This window comes from Lolium perenne, chromosome 2 (assembly GCF_019359855.2).
Source record: "Lolium perenne isolate Kyuss_39 chromosome 2, Kyuss_2.0, whole genome shotgun sequence".
NCBI lineage: Eukaryota > Viridiplantae > Streptophyta > Magnoliopsida > Poales > Poaceae > Lolium > Lolium perenne.
In genome coordinates this window covers 252,643,983-252,658,788 of record NC_067245.2, presented here as the reverse complement: position 1 = coordinate 252,658,788, position 14,806 = coordinate 252,643,983, and the positions used below count along the sequence as shown (strand labels likewise).

At 46.9% G+C, this 14,806-nt stretch overlaps 1 long non-coding RNA gene across 1 annotated transcript; it reads right to left on the bottom strand.

The window, feature by feature from the left end:
- Positions 1-10,453: 10,453 nt before the first annotated feature.
- LOC127335617 (uncharacterized) lies at positions 10,454-13,810 on the bottom strand. Its single transcript, XR_007872908.2, has 2 exons — positions 13,423-13,810; positions 10,454-13,338 (listed from the first exon to the last, which is right to left on the bottom strand). It is a non-coding gene; the product is annotated as an uncharacterized lncRNA (long non-coding RNA).
- Between the last annotated feature and the right edge of the window lie 996 nt (positions 13,811-14,806).

Here is a 14,806-nt window from a genome sequence, read left to right as displayed (position 1 = left end):
CTTTTACCCGGATTGGGGTCTCTGACTTATGTTGGTCTATATGGAGGGTTGAAAATGATATTATCTTAAACAAAAAACAATCTTTTCATTTCTTGCAGGTTATCCATATGGTGTCTCATTGGGTTCAGCTTTGGGACCTCCTGTCGCCGAAGGGACAGCGGGATGCCATGGTTTCTGGATGCACATGGCTCCAGATGGTCGCTCAGAATATTTGGTGCCAGACTGGCTGGCATCATACTAGGAGACTACTTTGATGTGTACTCAGAGTAGTTTATGCTTTTTTCGCTAGTTGATTTTTGTATCAATTCTTGGCGATGTTTGGTATATAACACAATACTGAATTTAAATCTTTATAATAAATGGCCGTGTGCATCATGATGCAGAAGTCGGGGTCATATCCCTATTTTGAAAAAAAATATTTATGGTGTATCGAAAATTCGAAATTTCTTTTAAACATTGTTGTTCTTTTGTTTTCTTGCCCACAAAGTTTCGAAGTTTATATGTTTTGTCGTTTCGGATAGAATGAGTAAAAAGGTTTACGTACAGATCGCTAAATAAAAACGGATGGTCTGGATAGTGGATCTACCTACCATGGTGCTCAAGAATAACTTTCCCCATTTTCAGATAGTCCTTAATCAGCACATCGCGGTTAGCTCCTGATTGTCTACTTGATTCAGGTGTGGCCGCGCAGCTGGAGATGGCTGTGGCCACCGGCACAACGCGGTACCCCTTGATTGTCCATTGGAATCGAGTGTGGCGCCACCATTGTCAATAGCTGCAGGCTTGGTAACAGGTAGCCCCAATTTTCAGTGGCACCAATTTTCATTCGGCACCATCAGCACACCGACCACAGCACGTCGCCTCGATTACTTTGGTGCTGGTGGAGGCGGGTAAGTCACAGTGGTTCCGCTCGAAAGGCCAAAGAATTAACTCAATGGCGCGAGTTCAAAACTGCTAAGTGATGGCGGAAGTGGGAAATGGATAATGGAGGCAAAGGATGAGGAGAAGATGATACTTCATAGACTGTGAGCCTAGTGTTTGCGAGTCCCTAATTACTTGGCAGGTGCTTCGTTTTTTCTTTGTTTTTTCGTCTTTTTTTTTTGTTTTGCTGTGAGCATCTTTGATGTCTTGATTGGTTTTTGGCATTATGTTGTTGCAGAACCTGAGCGTAATTGGTAACTTTCTGATATTAATATATTCTTTTTATCAAAAAAAGATAGTCCTTAATTTATTTACATTTTTTCGTGTCCTTAAGTGAGATGTTTTACTGTTGTGTAGTGCTATATTTTTAGCTGCATGTCACAACATCTCCTTCAGGAAAATCTACTGCTGTGGAATCCGAGTGTATAGATTATGATGGTCCATACTCTAGAAAAGCTGCCTCATCTCCGTCTTTATATCCCGTTGCAGAAGGGGCTGGCATGAAGATGAATAACATGGCATGTGATTCTGCGTGAGAACGTCGTATATGCATGTATACATGCTGACTGCTGATTAATCTTACAATGCTGGACGGATGAGGGATTTCTGGCGGCTAGTGGTCCAATAAATCGATCAGGCTCCAACCTGTGAAAGTATCTTTATATGTACGCGGAGATTGCTATCAAATCGGCACACAGAACTATTTCAAATGAAGAACATTGTAGAGCAGAACTTTTGGAGAGAGCAACACGCTTACACGCTAATTAACTAGTTCTCATGATCGCAAGATCTGCCTTATTTAAATGGTTTTTACACGGAGGACATTAGTATATTTCAAAATTTCAATATTCGTGTCAGGGGCGCATCAGGGCCTAACAAAGGGGATAATCAACCTCTGCCTGATCGAATCGAATAGACGATCGGCATCTGTTCTTGCCACAACGGGACTTAATTATGCCAACCCAGTGCCAGTAGTACTTTGCATTTCTCACGGCATTACTGACTTCAACTGCATGCGCAAGGCTTTGATGTGAAGCCTGCATACTGCGCGGGGGACAACATAGAGCTGATCAATGGCAGTTAAAGAAACGCAGTCGTCCTTCTTGCCTCCCAAGTATATATGTACGAACTCGGCGACATATGATCCGGCGTGAACTCGGTGTTTCATTGGTCCAGCTCAGTCCAACAACATGTGTGGGGTCTAGTGCAGAAGGTTGGCTCTCCCGTATAAAGTGTTACTACTACAAAATAGAACAAAATACTACATGTGAGGGGGACCGCTTTGAGGAGAGAGATTTCATTTGTTTTCTTCTTCTCCCTCTCGAGACTGCACCGGACGTGGTGGGTAGGCAGGCTCCATTAATACTGTGGTGTCGTTCTTCGTGCAAGCTGCGGCGACGAGAAATCGACGGTCAACAGCAGCCGGCGACAGAGATGTCTACGCCGGGTCCGGGGTCAAGGAAGGAGCAGCATGCGGGGAGGAGGACAGCTTAGGTACAAGCGGAGGAGCTCGCTGCCGTTGGCGACTGCGCGCGTCGTGCCGGTCGGTTGATGTGGTGGCAGCATGTTGTGTGCGCTTCCGCAGGGACGATCACACCACGTCGCTGGCAGTGGCACGCAGCCTCGGCGTTGAGATTGAGTTGCTCGGGCTCTTGTAGAACAGAGTCGGAACGCCATATGTGTGGAGAAATTTCAGAGGAGAGAGAAACTCCGAAAAAGCTTCAGACGCCGCCGCAGCATCCTTTTCGTTGGGAATTAAGGAGAGAGAAAGAGAGAGTCGAGGCTCGCTGAAACTCACGCGCCGACGGTAATGACTAATGAGACAGGGTCACAGCCTCACAGGGAGAGGCAGTCTTGCCACCAGATTTGAGGTTTCGCCGGCGCTATCTCCCAGAGCGCGGCCGCAGATCGAGCACGGCCGACGGCACGACTGGGCAGAAGAAGTTGGCACTGTGGCAGCCCGTGGTGTCCCTGGGCGAGGGGAAAAGCGGCGCCCCTGTACTGCGTCGGCTTCCTGCGGCGGACGGAGGCGGACGGAGTCGGACGGATTCTTGCTGTTGGAGGAGGCGCGGAACGCGAACGGCGTGCTCTCGGCCACATCCTCCTGTACCACCATCACGTCCACCTCTCGCTCCTACTTGGAGTCCTCGTCGAACTTCCGAAATGCCACCTCGAAGTCGTCGTCGGCCGCGGCGGCCTTCCGCTGCTACTTGCACTCTGACCAGAGGTGGCCCGCCGTGACGCACGGCGCCGAGGCCAACTAGGCTTTACCTCCACCCCACATCGCATCCTCTCCCCTCCTTTCCCCCGCCGCAGCAGCTACCTTGCTGCCATGGCCTCCCTCGCCACCGCCTCCGCCTCCACGGCACTCCTCTCCGCCTACCTCGGCTTCTCCACGCCGGCGAGTTGCGGAGGAGTTCCCGGGCGACTTCGCGAGGGGACGAGGAGGCGTTGGGCGCGGCCGCTGCGCACGCCGTTGCGGTTCCCTGCAGCTGGAGCACGCCAGGGAGAGCAGGCGCGGGCGGCGGCATGCGTGGCTAGGTGACGCCGAGGAAGACGGGCATCTAGAAGCACGCTGCCGGAACTCAGTCTCGCCTGGTTCGTGTTGGCAGACGCACGAACATAGCATGCGACACGAACTTGTCTGGGATCTTGCTGCACACGTGCGCCGCACAGTCGCCGGGGTTGGAGAAGAAATAGAGGAAGGCAGTGCAAACTGCGCAGACCAGAGCTATTTCTCTCTCTCCAGTCCCATGTGATAGCATTGATTACGGGTCCACTCCTTGGTATTCTCGTGTGTATTTGCAGTTATATGAAAAAAGGTCTGTTTCTCAGGTAGGCCCGGCAATCTACAGCTGGACCAATAGAAGGCTGATTTCCGGCCGGTGCAGGTGCCGCCCGGTTCAACCAAGACTTTCCCCTTTCTTTGTCCCATAATGTAACATGTTTGTGTACCTTCTTTTGAAAGAAAGGAAAAAAGATCGTTAATTAAGGAGATGATTACTTTTTTAATAGAGGGCATTTTATTAATTAAAAGTTCAACTAAGGAGAAGATATAGAATCAAGTTTAAGTTTTACAACCACACCGAGGTTAAAGTCTACTCTACCGCAATCAAAAGACCCAAATGCTCTGTGTTGTGGTTATATTTTATGGGTGTATCAACAACGTGACCTAGATCCGGCAAGTCCGGATAGTCCATAAATAGTGATGGTGGCATGTGGTCCATCGGACGGCTCAGTTATTGTAGATTAAGATGGATGAAGTCCAGCCCAGGTAACAGGAGCCGGATCTTAACCGCCCTATGAAGATAGTCGGATCACGAAGGCCCATGAAGTATCCGGATCCAATACGGCGCATAAGGAAAGGTGGATCCTTGACGTGCACGGCAATGTAATATTCCGTAGTTAGGCATCTTATATTCCGGCTAGGACTCTCCGTGTAAACCCTAGATCCGAGCGCCTTTATAAGCCGGATCCCGAGAGCCATAGAGGCACAACCACAACTCATTGTAACAACGCGAAAGCGCCCAGATAATTTCAGACAAGCAGCAGTAGGCCCTGTCATCGTGCAGGTGTTCCGAAGCTGGGTAAATCGCGTACCACTGTCCCGAGGACTCTCCGCCCGATGGCCCCTACTTCTTCTCCTCCTCGTGAGGATCCCACCTCCGAGGTACCGTCGAATAGGCAACAACTGGTGGCGCCCATCGTGGGGCCAGCGGCGTCTGGAGGCTGGAACCGGGAGGGTTCCGCCATGTGAAGCTACGACGAATCCGTCGATGTGGGGTGTGTTCTTTACGCCGGAAACTTTCTGATCGTCCCTCAGGACGAGTGCTGGATTCCGGCTAGGACCAACCCTGTCAAGCTCTCCATCGTCCCAATCAGCGGCATTCACGTCTTCATCGGCGAGACCGTCGATTACGACGGAAACGCCATGGTAAGTCACACTGACGCGACCGCCGCTGAGCTGGACGTAGTCGCGAAGATCCGATCTGAGATGCAGGGACTTCCTAATGAAGATTCCGCCTTAGATCTAGAAAATTCAACGCCCACTCAATCCGCCCTTGAGCAGGAAATTACGGTCGAAGACCGATGCAGATCCGCCTGGGTCTCCCAAGTGTTAGAGAAGCATAGGTGCCACTTCGTGCACTTCTTTGCACATACCGCAGGAACCGCCCTTCCTCAGGAAGGAGCTGGACCCATGCAGGTTGAGGCTGCCGGAGACAACGATGCCCCGGATCAGCAGGAGGTTGTCGGAGACAACAAAGATCCGGATCAGCAAGAGGATGTCGGAGACAAAGAGGAATCAATCCTGGGTAACTTAAGCCCAATCTCAGACGATGCGACCACTTTGGACACTGAGGAGTACAATCGCCTCACGAAGGAGCGAGAAGGTGACGAGGAAGATGAAGCAGAATCCGCTCCGCATAAGCAGGTCCTTGCGACCATAACTGGGCTGGAGCAGGACGCTGACGAAGAAGAAACTCCAACCGACGTCGGACTCCTAGGCCCTTCCACTTCGGAGACTCCGCCATCGCGTCCACGCTATCGCGTCATGCCGGATTTTGGAGAAGGACACGTTTCCGGGAGCCAGGAATACTTGTCCGTGGAAGAGTTCGTCGAACAGACAGGCTGGGGTGCTATCGCGCACTCGGAAATCCTCAACAAGCCAATAACCCCGGATGACGCCGCAAATCCTGAAGCTCTAGAAGCAAAAAGAAAGGAGATGCTGGCCACCGGAAAAGTATTTGCCAACACTGCAGCAGCAATGCAAGGCAAGAAGCGGGAGAAGTGATGGAAAGTTTCCTCAAGAGAGAGCGTGAAGCCGCAAAATGCTTGGCAGAGGCTAAGAAACTCCGAGCACAATGGGAAACCATGATGGAGGACGATGATAAGGAAGCAGATAGAATCCTCCTCATCGGTGCTGTCGCCGTGGTAGTTCCGGCGATAGCGCGTCTCGTCGAAGGCCTTGACGCTCATGTCCCTGACGCCAAAGTAGGAGAACAGGAGGATGAAGCCGGCTTCGAGGCTGTGGTGGCGCGCCAATTTCTCCCAGCCGATGTGGAGGTACATCTTGTCGCGCGCGTCATAGATCACGTCGATGATCCACCGGTAGTAGCCGCACGAAGCCTCCCGCAGATGCATCGTGCCCGGGCGGTCGTCGCCGGCGACGTACTCGGCGAAGGAGTCCGGCAGCCTCTGGATGCCGCATGGGTCGCCCTTGAGGACGAGGACGAACTCGAACAACACGCCCGGCTCCACATCCATCTCTGACGATGAAGACGACGACGTGGCAGGCGACGGCGAGCGTGCAGCTCTACCGCAGACACGACCACGACCATGACCATGACCGCGAGCTCGACCTCCGCCTCTCCCAGCCATGGCGTCGACTCTTGTTGAGATGGTAGCGGCTAGGGTTGGGGAGAGAGGCGCTAGGGTTTGTGTGTGAGAGGGACGGTGAGAGGCAGCCCTTTTTATAGGCCGGAGGGAGGCGGGGGAGCGGTGACGCTCATTAACGCCGGCACGCAAAGCTAGGCGCGATGAGATGCGTCGTTGCGCCTCTGCGGGAACTGCACCGTCGTTGCGCCTCTGCGGGAACTGCACCATCGCTACGCGCCAATAACTTCCGTCGCGAGGTAGGCGACGGTTAGGTTAAAATTTATTGTGCCGCTGACGTGTCGGTCCCGCGTCGCTTCGCCTCGCTTTTCGTTGTGTCTGGCGTCCCCGATGCGTCCCCTGTGGGGTGGGGACGGGCTCGAGGGTGCTGGACACCGTATCGGGGCGCGCCGGATAAAAAATAGGTTTAGAGGACGTGGTTGGAACGATATATTTGTCCAACGCACCCCAAATAGCTTTTGGGGGACGCTTTGAGGACGCTGACGGCAGATGCTCTGCGATCGATCTCCGGCCAGATGCTTTTCTTTGGCAAAAGTGACCGTGAACAGTGGCGGTCGATCGAGTTCAATGCTGGATAGTTAGGGCATGCGCAATAGAGGCAGTTGTCCAACTAGGTTTGGATAAAACTTTTGACATATGCATGCCATGTTATGGTCCCATTAATATATTTTTCTCTCAAAAGCTGATTTGGTTTTTCTCTTTCTCTCTCACATTTTCCCTCAGTTTTCACTTTATGGCTAAAGAGGTTGCCTCCTGATGAAGAGGCTACCTCCTCATCCGAACCTACTTTGGATCATTCAAACCTAACTAAAGTTATGAGACAGTACCTTTAGAACATTGCATTGGGCATGCCCTTATTACGTTAAAGGGAGAAGAGAAGAGTCAAGCCTGCGGGCTCTGCCTATCCATCTCTCTTGTCTTTTCTCGGCTATCACCGGCCGAGAGTCGACAGGTACGTCCCAAAGCCTTGAAGGTACTTTCTTGATTCCACCAGGCATTGTGTACGCGTTCCTGTAGGCTCGACGTACACTCTCAAACTCAAACGGGGAGCTTGTGCATACCATCCCTTCTTCCTTGCAGTAGGCAGCGCCAATACTTTTTTGTTTAGCTCATGTTCCCCTTCATGTTTGCTGTTGCCACTTGAACTTCGTAGACGAGCATGCTAGAAATGGAGGGGAACTTACTATTCCTTTTTTCCTTTGAAATTGTACATCTGTTTTATTCTTAACTAATTGTATCCAATATGCGCGTGAGGGCAAGCTAAGTGTTGGGTTCATCTGTAAATATGTAGGTTAACAAATGTTGAAATCTTAAGACCCATCACTATGGTATTGTGATTAAGTTTAGTCTCGCATTGCTAGTTGAGATAGAGAGCTAGACTAGATCATAAATTGAGCTCTTCTGCTCACTAGTGAGTGAGAAGAAGTTCACAAGATCTTCTTACCGATTAATCAAATGAGCGGACGTTACGGTGCCCGGACTGAATCTCGCGCGTCTGGTTCCGCTGGGAGATTCGTGCATGACCGTTTTGCAAAAAAGACCCCGCACTTCTTGCAAATCACGATATGGTCCGGGCGGCTCTATATAAATATCTCCCAGTCCCCGTGGAAACCCTAACGCATCTGGGAACCGTTGTCCGGGGCCGCCTCCCCTCGCTGCCTCTCGCCGCTAGAACCGCCTATCGCCGCCTCCCCTCGCCGCCGTTCGGGGACGCTTTCTCCTCGCCACCACCTGCCTCCTCGTCGTCGATAGGCGCACGCCGCCGTGGTCAGCGTGGGCCGCCTCCCCGCGGCTATCACCGGCGCCAGCACGGCCGGGTGAAGCGGAGGTCGTTGCTAGCCAGCATGGCCGAGCCGACGGCTGGACAGGTGGTTGGAGGCCCGCGGGTGGACGCCGGTGATTGGATCTTGTTGTATCCCCATTTTCTTCCTCTTTCTTTGTTAAGATCTTGTTGTATCTTCTGTAGATCTTGTGTAGATCGGTGGATGGTGGATGGCGGAAAAGGATCCGATCTTGTAGGATCAAATGGATCCAACGATTGTTTTCTGTACGGATCTTCTGTAGATGTGTGGGCATGGATACTTTCTTGATTTTGTAATGATCTATAAATAATTTTATAGAGATCTGATAAATGATACTTCTAATAAAATTGCGAGCTTCGCCTCGCCACCTCCCTCCGTTCTGATTTAGTCTACGTTCTAGAAAAAATGAGATAAATTAGTAGTGCATTTATTAGTACTACTTAGATATTTGAACAACCAATCCAAGCTACATTGAAAATAACAACATCCAATAAAAAGAGTAAAACCACCTCGTTTTCAGTGTTGTTGTTGACTAAAAGCTAGAATGTAGAGTATTTCAGAACAAATTTTGGGGCTAGAATGTAGACTATTTCAGAACGGAGGGAGTAGGATCAGATCCAGACGTTAATAAGGAGACAGAAGATGCACCGCCACTTATGGCCACATGTACAGTACGTCAGTACGTATGCAGTTTTATACGTGCATAGAGAGGCTGATCTGGATTAAATGACGATGATTGCAACGTCCATACGGTAGGTGAGGTCACATGCATGCGCCCCAACAAATGTCAGTTGGCCAAAATTTGACAGAATCTAACAAATTCCGACTAAAAGTTTAAGACGGTTTGTGAAAATCGTATGAAATTTTCCTAGATTCATAGGTGAATATTCATTTACTTGCTGCGATTTTTTTAAAAAATTGTTTGAAAGGCATATAAAAAATTGGCTGCATCTAACAAAACTGGCCAAACTTTTTAGAAATTGGTCCAAATTGTCTCAAGTTTCTGAGATTAATCACCGACCATTGATAATTGGCTCACACGATTTTTGCATTTTTTTAGAATTTACAATGGAAGGCATGATTATGGGCTTTTTGTCTAAAAATTAAGATGGTTTTGCTCTAGGCCCACTAGCATAGGATGTAGTACGAGAACATATCTAGTGCTACTAGTTATTTGAGTTCTTTGAGGTGGAGACACAAATGAATAAACATAGTATGGAGAGGTTATCTATCTCCTTAGGTTTTGAGAGAAGTTTGGCTATAAGTAGTTCAGGCTGTTCTGGCAGCATTGGTTTGTTTTGAAATAATTCAGTAAAAATAGAAATTCTACCCTACTCCCAGTACCATCTTGATATGGTTGTTACATAGCAGGGCCAAGATCAGTGGCGTTTGACTCTGGTTTATGGTGACGCACATGTTAGTGAGAGCCTGAGAGGCAAAGACTTGGGACATGCTCAAGTTTATACGTCCGTCCAATGACCTCGATCCCTTGGATGTGTGTGGCAGTGTGGGTGACTTTAATGAGGTCCTACACCACTCAGAGCATGAGGGGGTAAAGGAACGGAGTTACAGGGACATGCTCAAGTTTATATATTCGTCGAATGACCTCGATCCCTTGGATGTGTGTGGCAGTGTGGGTGACTTTGATGAGGACCTGCACCACTCAGAGCATGAGGGAGTAAACGAACGGAGTTACAACCAGACTAGATGAATATGCGAGCTTCGCCTCGCCGCCTACATTTTATTTTGGCAGATCATGACTGGCGTGGTAAAATTGCAAGTACACTTTTAGTTTTTTGAACATGTTAGCTAACTGGCACACATATATCTAAACCTGTGTTGCTCGATGCAGAAACAATATCAGTAAGTTTTTTTGGGTGAAACTCTAGCATTCGGTTACATGACTATGCACTTAACAACATAAATATCCAAATATAGGTGCAATATCATCAAACCTAGAGGAAAGAGCCCAGTGAAAATTGTCATACAAAATGAACATCATACAAATGTTAAACTGATCTGATTGATAAGTATAAAAAGATTTGGACATCAATCACATTGTTATAATTTGGAATGGAAGGCTAACACTGTAAGTTAAACGGAAATTCAAGAAATGTATTAGAAATATACATATTTATTTTTTATAAAGGAAAAACACCAAACTGCATTATTCAGTACAAACATCCGATGGAATCAACTTCTCAACATAAAATTTCTCAAATACCAATTGTTGAAAATATTAAAAGAGATGAAACAATAACATGTGAACAGTCATAAAGAATGTAAATAGGTAAGAACGAATATGAATACAACCATAAACACATCAGGCATAGATAGATCAGCAGCAATATCATCCATAACTTTGTCTCCTATGCATATTGCAACAGTTCAGTAGCTTTTAGCAATACAAACCAAAACATTGGATGTGAAGCTTTGACATGTAACCTTTCTTCATTTTCTCCATATAAAACATGATAGAAAGCTAGATTTTACCTCCAACAGAAGTTTATCTGGGACTGAACTTGAGTAGGTGACAAAAGCTTGGAGGACCAATGTTGTTCGACACACACAAACACATACGCTTTGCAAACAGGACCATCACGCCATCACCTTCGATGCCCACTTCTCATGACTGGGAGATAAGACGCTGAGGGGCCAACAGTAGCAGCAGAGGTGTGGCTAGTTGGGCAACCCAAAACTGCATCACAGAAACGCGAGACCCTCCGTTCGGGGAATGGAAACTTAGAGCTACAAGTTGTGCTCCTGGAGGTGGGGGTGATGGACCTAGGCCACGGAGGGTAGTCGGGAGGCACGCTGAGACTTGCACAACATAGATCTTTAAGATGGAGCAGCAGAGTCGGTAACGGGTCGCGAGCAAGATCAATGGGTGGCAATCTGATCTAGACAGGGAGCAAGGAGGTACGAAGGGGGAGTGGATGCCTGGGAGAAGACTTCCACAACCTGACGGGCGGCGAACAGGAATCCAAGGCAGCACTGTCGTCACAGGCTGATGCTTTTTTTCTCCATTCATTCATGAGTACAAGGAGAAGAAATTAATAGTAAATAATGTGTAAATTAAATACCTATAACACCGTCAAAGCCTATTTTCTACCTATATTCATTGTTCATCTTACCAAATTCATCAATATGGCATGTGTCGATATTAGCAAGAACCAGTGCACCTCCCTCAACTATCCATTCTCTTAGTAATGGATACTTGTGAACTGCTACAGTGAGCCCAATAGCCAAGGCTCATTTTCCACTTAAGGGCTAGGTGGCATGTTTTCTCAACAGTCAACATAACAGCTAACTGAGTACTCCACAAAAAATATTGCTTGTTTATCCTGAGCTTTTTGAAAGAGTGAGTTTCTAATAGTTCCTGAGATATACAAACCAGTATCACATGCTACAGAAAGGGAAAATATAGTTTCCACTATCACTATTTTAGGTTACTTGCTTGATCAATATTTACATTAAATGGTCCTTTGGATTGGTCTTAAGGACAAGATCAAACCTTCACTTATGTACAAAAATTCAGGAACAAAGTGCGCAGGGTAAGATAAAACGCTCACTTGCCCGAGTAAACACGTCCAGACGTCGAGTAACAAACGCCCAATTTGAATCAGTGTGTCCAGATGAACTTTCCGGAACAACAAGGATACAAGAACATAATACCCTCACTTCTGAGCTTTTTGCGTGGGAAAACAATTGAAGAAAACTACAAAAAAAGAAAGTGTATGTCTGTTTAAGCTAGATTATCATCCACCGCGAGATGCAAACTATGTCTGAGTAGCTTCTTATATAAATAGGATTGATAATTTATTATTGTGTGGAGACCGTTTTCCGAGTTTGGGCACTACAAAGGCTGGCAATCCAACTTTTATTCATAAACTAACTTGGTAATTTTTGCTTTTTGAGAAATGCATATTGATGTGAGCTCTATTGATAACCGCTCTCTAAGAGAAGATGCTTGCAAGTTGTTAAATCTAAATCCTGGAAATAAAGCATTATATGTTCTACTTTCAGAGAGAGAAATATTTAAGCAACATTTAACATGCCCTTTAAGAGTAACATAGAGAAAATATATCTAGTCTCAGTTTCCTTTAATGTCCATCAATGAATCAAACTCGGTTTGTGCTTTTGATTACCAAAGAACCTTCAAGCAGAAGAAAAAGTAGTAAACTATTTATAACTTAAGAACTTTGATGTGAGGAAAAAAATTCAGAGTTGTACCTTTATGTTTCGGCAAACTGGTTAAGGCGACAAAATAATTGATCAGAAACTGCTACGTGTAATCGGTGAAACTTTATTTCGTGTAGAACTGTCACTTCCTAACCTACATGCAGCATAAAATATTCATTTGGATCATGAGAAGAAAAGGAAAAATTAATGCCGATAGGTGAAATAAAATTAATGCCTTTGATATCACCGAGTGTATAAAAATATAAATCTTCTCCGGAGTTTTCTTAACAAATAACTAACCTGCTGTTGCAGCATGAAGAGTCAATGCATTTTATTACTCTTGCCATCTCTCACACTTGACGATCAGATTGTGCTACTTGATGAACATACTGCCGCATAAATCTCTCCTCAAAATATACCATGCATGTTTAATACAACAGAACAGAACTTTGTTTAAAAAGGAAAACTCATATAGCGCCTAGTGAAAAAAAAATATAGTAAACTTAAGAATAAAGCATCATCTATCAACTTCTACGGGGAACCAAGACATAATTAATAGCTATGAGAAGGACACGGTGGAATATCAATCCAGTAGTAGAGAAAATAATTAAGCTGACACAACCAATTAGTACGTCTTAATCACCTAATCAGTGAACTAAATTCAGGTAAAACAATTTTGAGGAACCATACCTGCTGAATCCCTAGATACTACAAAAAAGGTATCCTATTATATATTAGATAATATCAAAAGATATCAAAGCATGTAAGATTTTTTTTTAAATCCAGCTATTATGTGTACTCAAATTTTAATCAGAGCATAAAACTGGCAATTTAAAAAAATTAAATGGAACTGAAAACCTTAAAAAACAGCCAGATCAGAGAAGACTAACCAATCGAATTGCTCTAATTCCTGTATTTTCTGGTTGAAAAAATCCCATTGGCATCAGAAAATCATGGAAGTTATAACTGCAAGAGGAGGTGACTCGTACAGAATACAGATCTGTGTCGCACCATCGTAAAAAAAGGAAAGGATACAAATCTGCAGCCAATCAATTGTGGGAAACCACGTTGTTCAATCTAAAAGAATTGACATTGTATAGTAGACAAGCTGCCTCCACTGTACCTAGGACGACATGCGAAAGCTCAGGGCAGCTCTCGAATCTGGACATGGAGCAAGGAGGTGCGCAGGGGGAGTAGATGTCTCGGAGAAGACTTCGACCGGAGCTGGGCGGGGCGGCGACTCGAAACCCTAGCACGCATGTGCTCTTAGGAGAAGGTCATCTGGATTCGATTTTCGAACACCGGCGTAGGTCCTCGACACTGGTGTAGACGATGGCGAGCGACGGTGGAGTTGGTGGGGAGTGGTGGCGCAGTTGCTATGGCGGGCGGCCAGGAAGAGGAGGCGGAAGCGTGGGGATGGAGAGGAGCCGCACGAGAGAGAAAGCACATAGACAGAAATGAATAGCACAACAACGACTGGGCCATCCAGTCCCACAAGTCAGCGATGCACGCACCGTCCAATCCCTGAGAATCCAGGGATTGCAACAGCATTATATCTTGTATCTAATGAGTGGGTTTCGTGACATAGTGGATGTGTGTGGTCTTTATGACTTGGGACACAAAGGAGTGGGTTATACCTTTGAAAAAAGGTAGCAGGTGGCTCCTATTGTCGCACAAGGATGAACCATGCCCTAGCAACCCTCACATGATGCTCAAGGTTTCCAGGGGCGGAAGTTACTCATCTTGCAACGGTGGCCATGTCCGACCACATGCCCATTCTCCTAAGGCGCGAGCGTGAGGTGAGGAGATCACATAAAAGGGTTATTAGATATGAGGTGGCCAGGGAGAGCCATAAGGAATTCGAAGATACACTACGTAAGAAATGGAAGTCCACGGGTAGTGGAGATAATATGTCGATGCTGCAGGAGAAGTTGGACTCCCTGTCCAGGGATCTGGCCAGTTAGGGTAAATCAACTTTCGGTAATGCGCAGCTTCAAATTCGTACATTACAAGGTGAGCTACGAGACATATGGAGCGTGTTGGATCGTATTGGGTCGTATGCGAGGGAATTGCAGATAACGTCACAACTCACTGAGTTGTTGGAGCGTGAGGAGGTGGTATGGCGACAAAGGTCGCATGTCTAGTGGTTGGCTGCAGGTGACATGAACACACGCTTCTTCCATCTGTGTGCGAGCCAACAGAGGAAAAAGAACCGAATAACAGAACTGGTGAAGGAGGATGGGTCTCTCGAATCAGGGGAAGAAGAGTTAGACCATATGGCACGAAGGTTCTACATGGATCTGTATACTTCGGAAGGGGTCCAAGGGGTCGACGAGGTCATGTGGGTAGTTCTTGTACGAGTGGATGCGACAATGAATGGGATGCTAGATGTCCCTTTTGACATGGAGGAGGTAAAAGGTAGCCCTGTTTGAAATGTACCCAACCAAATCACCGAGGCCTGACGGCTTTCCGTCACATTTCTTTCAATGAAAGTGGGATTTGTGTGG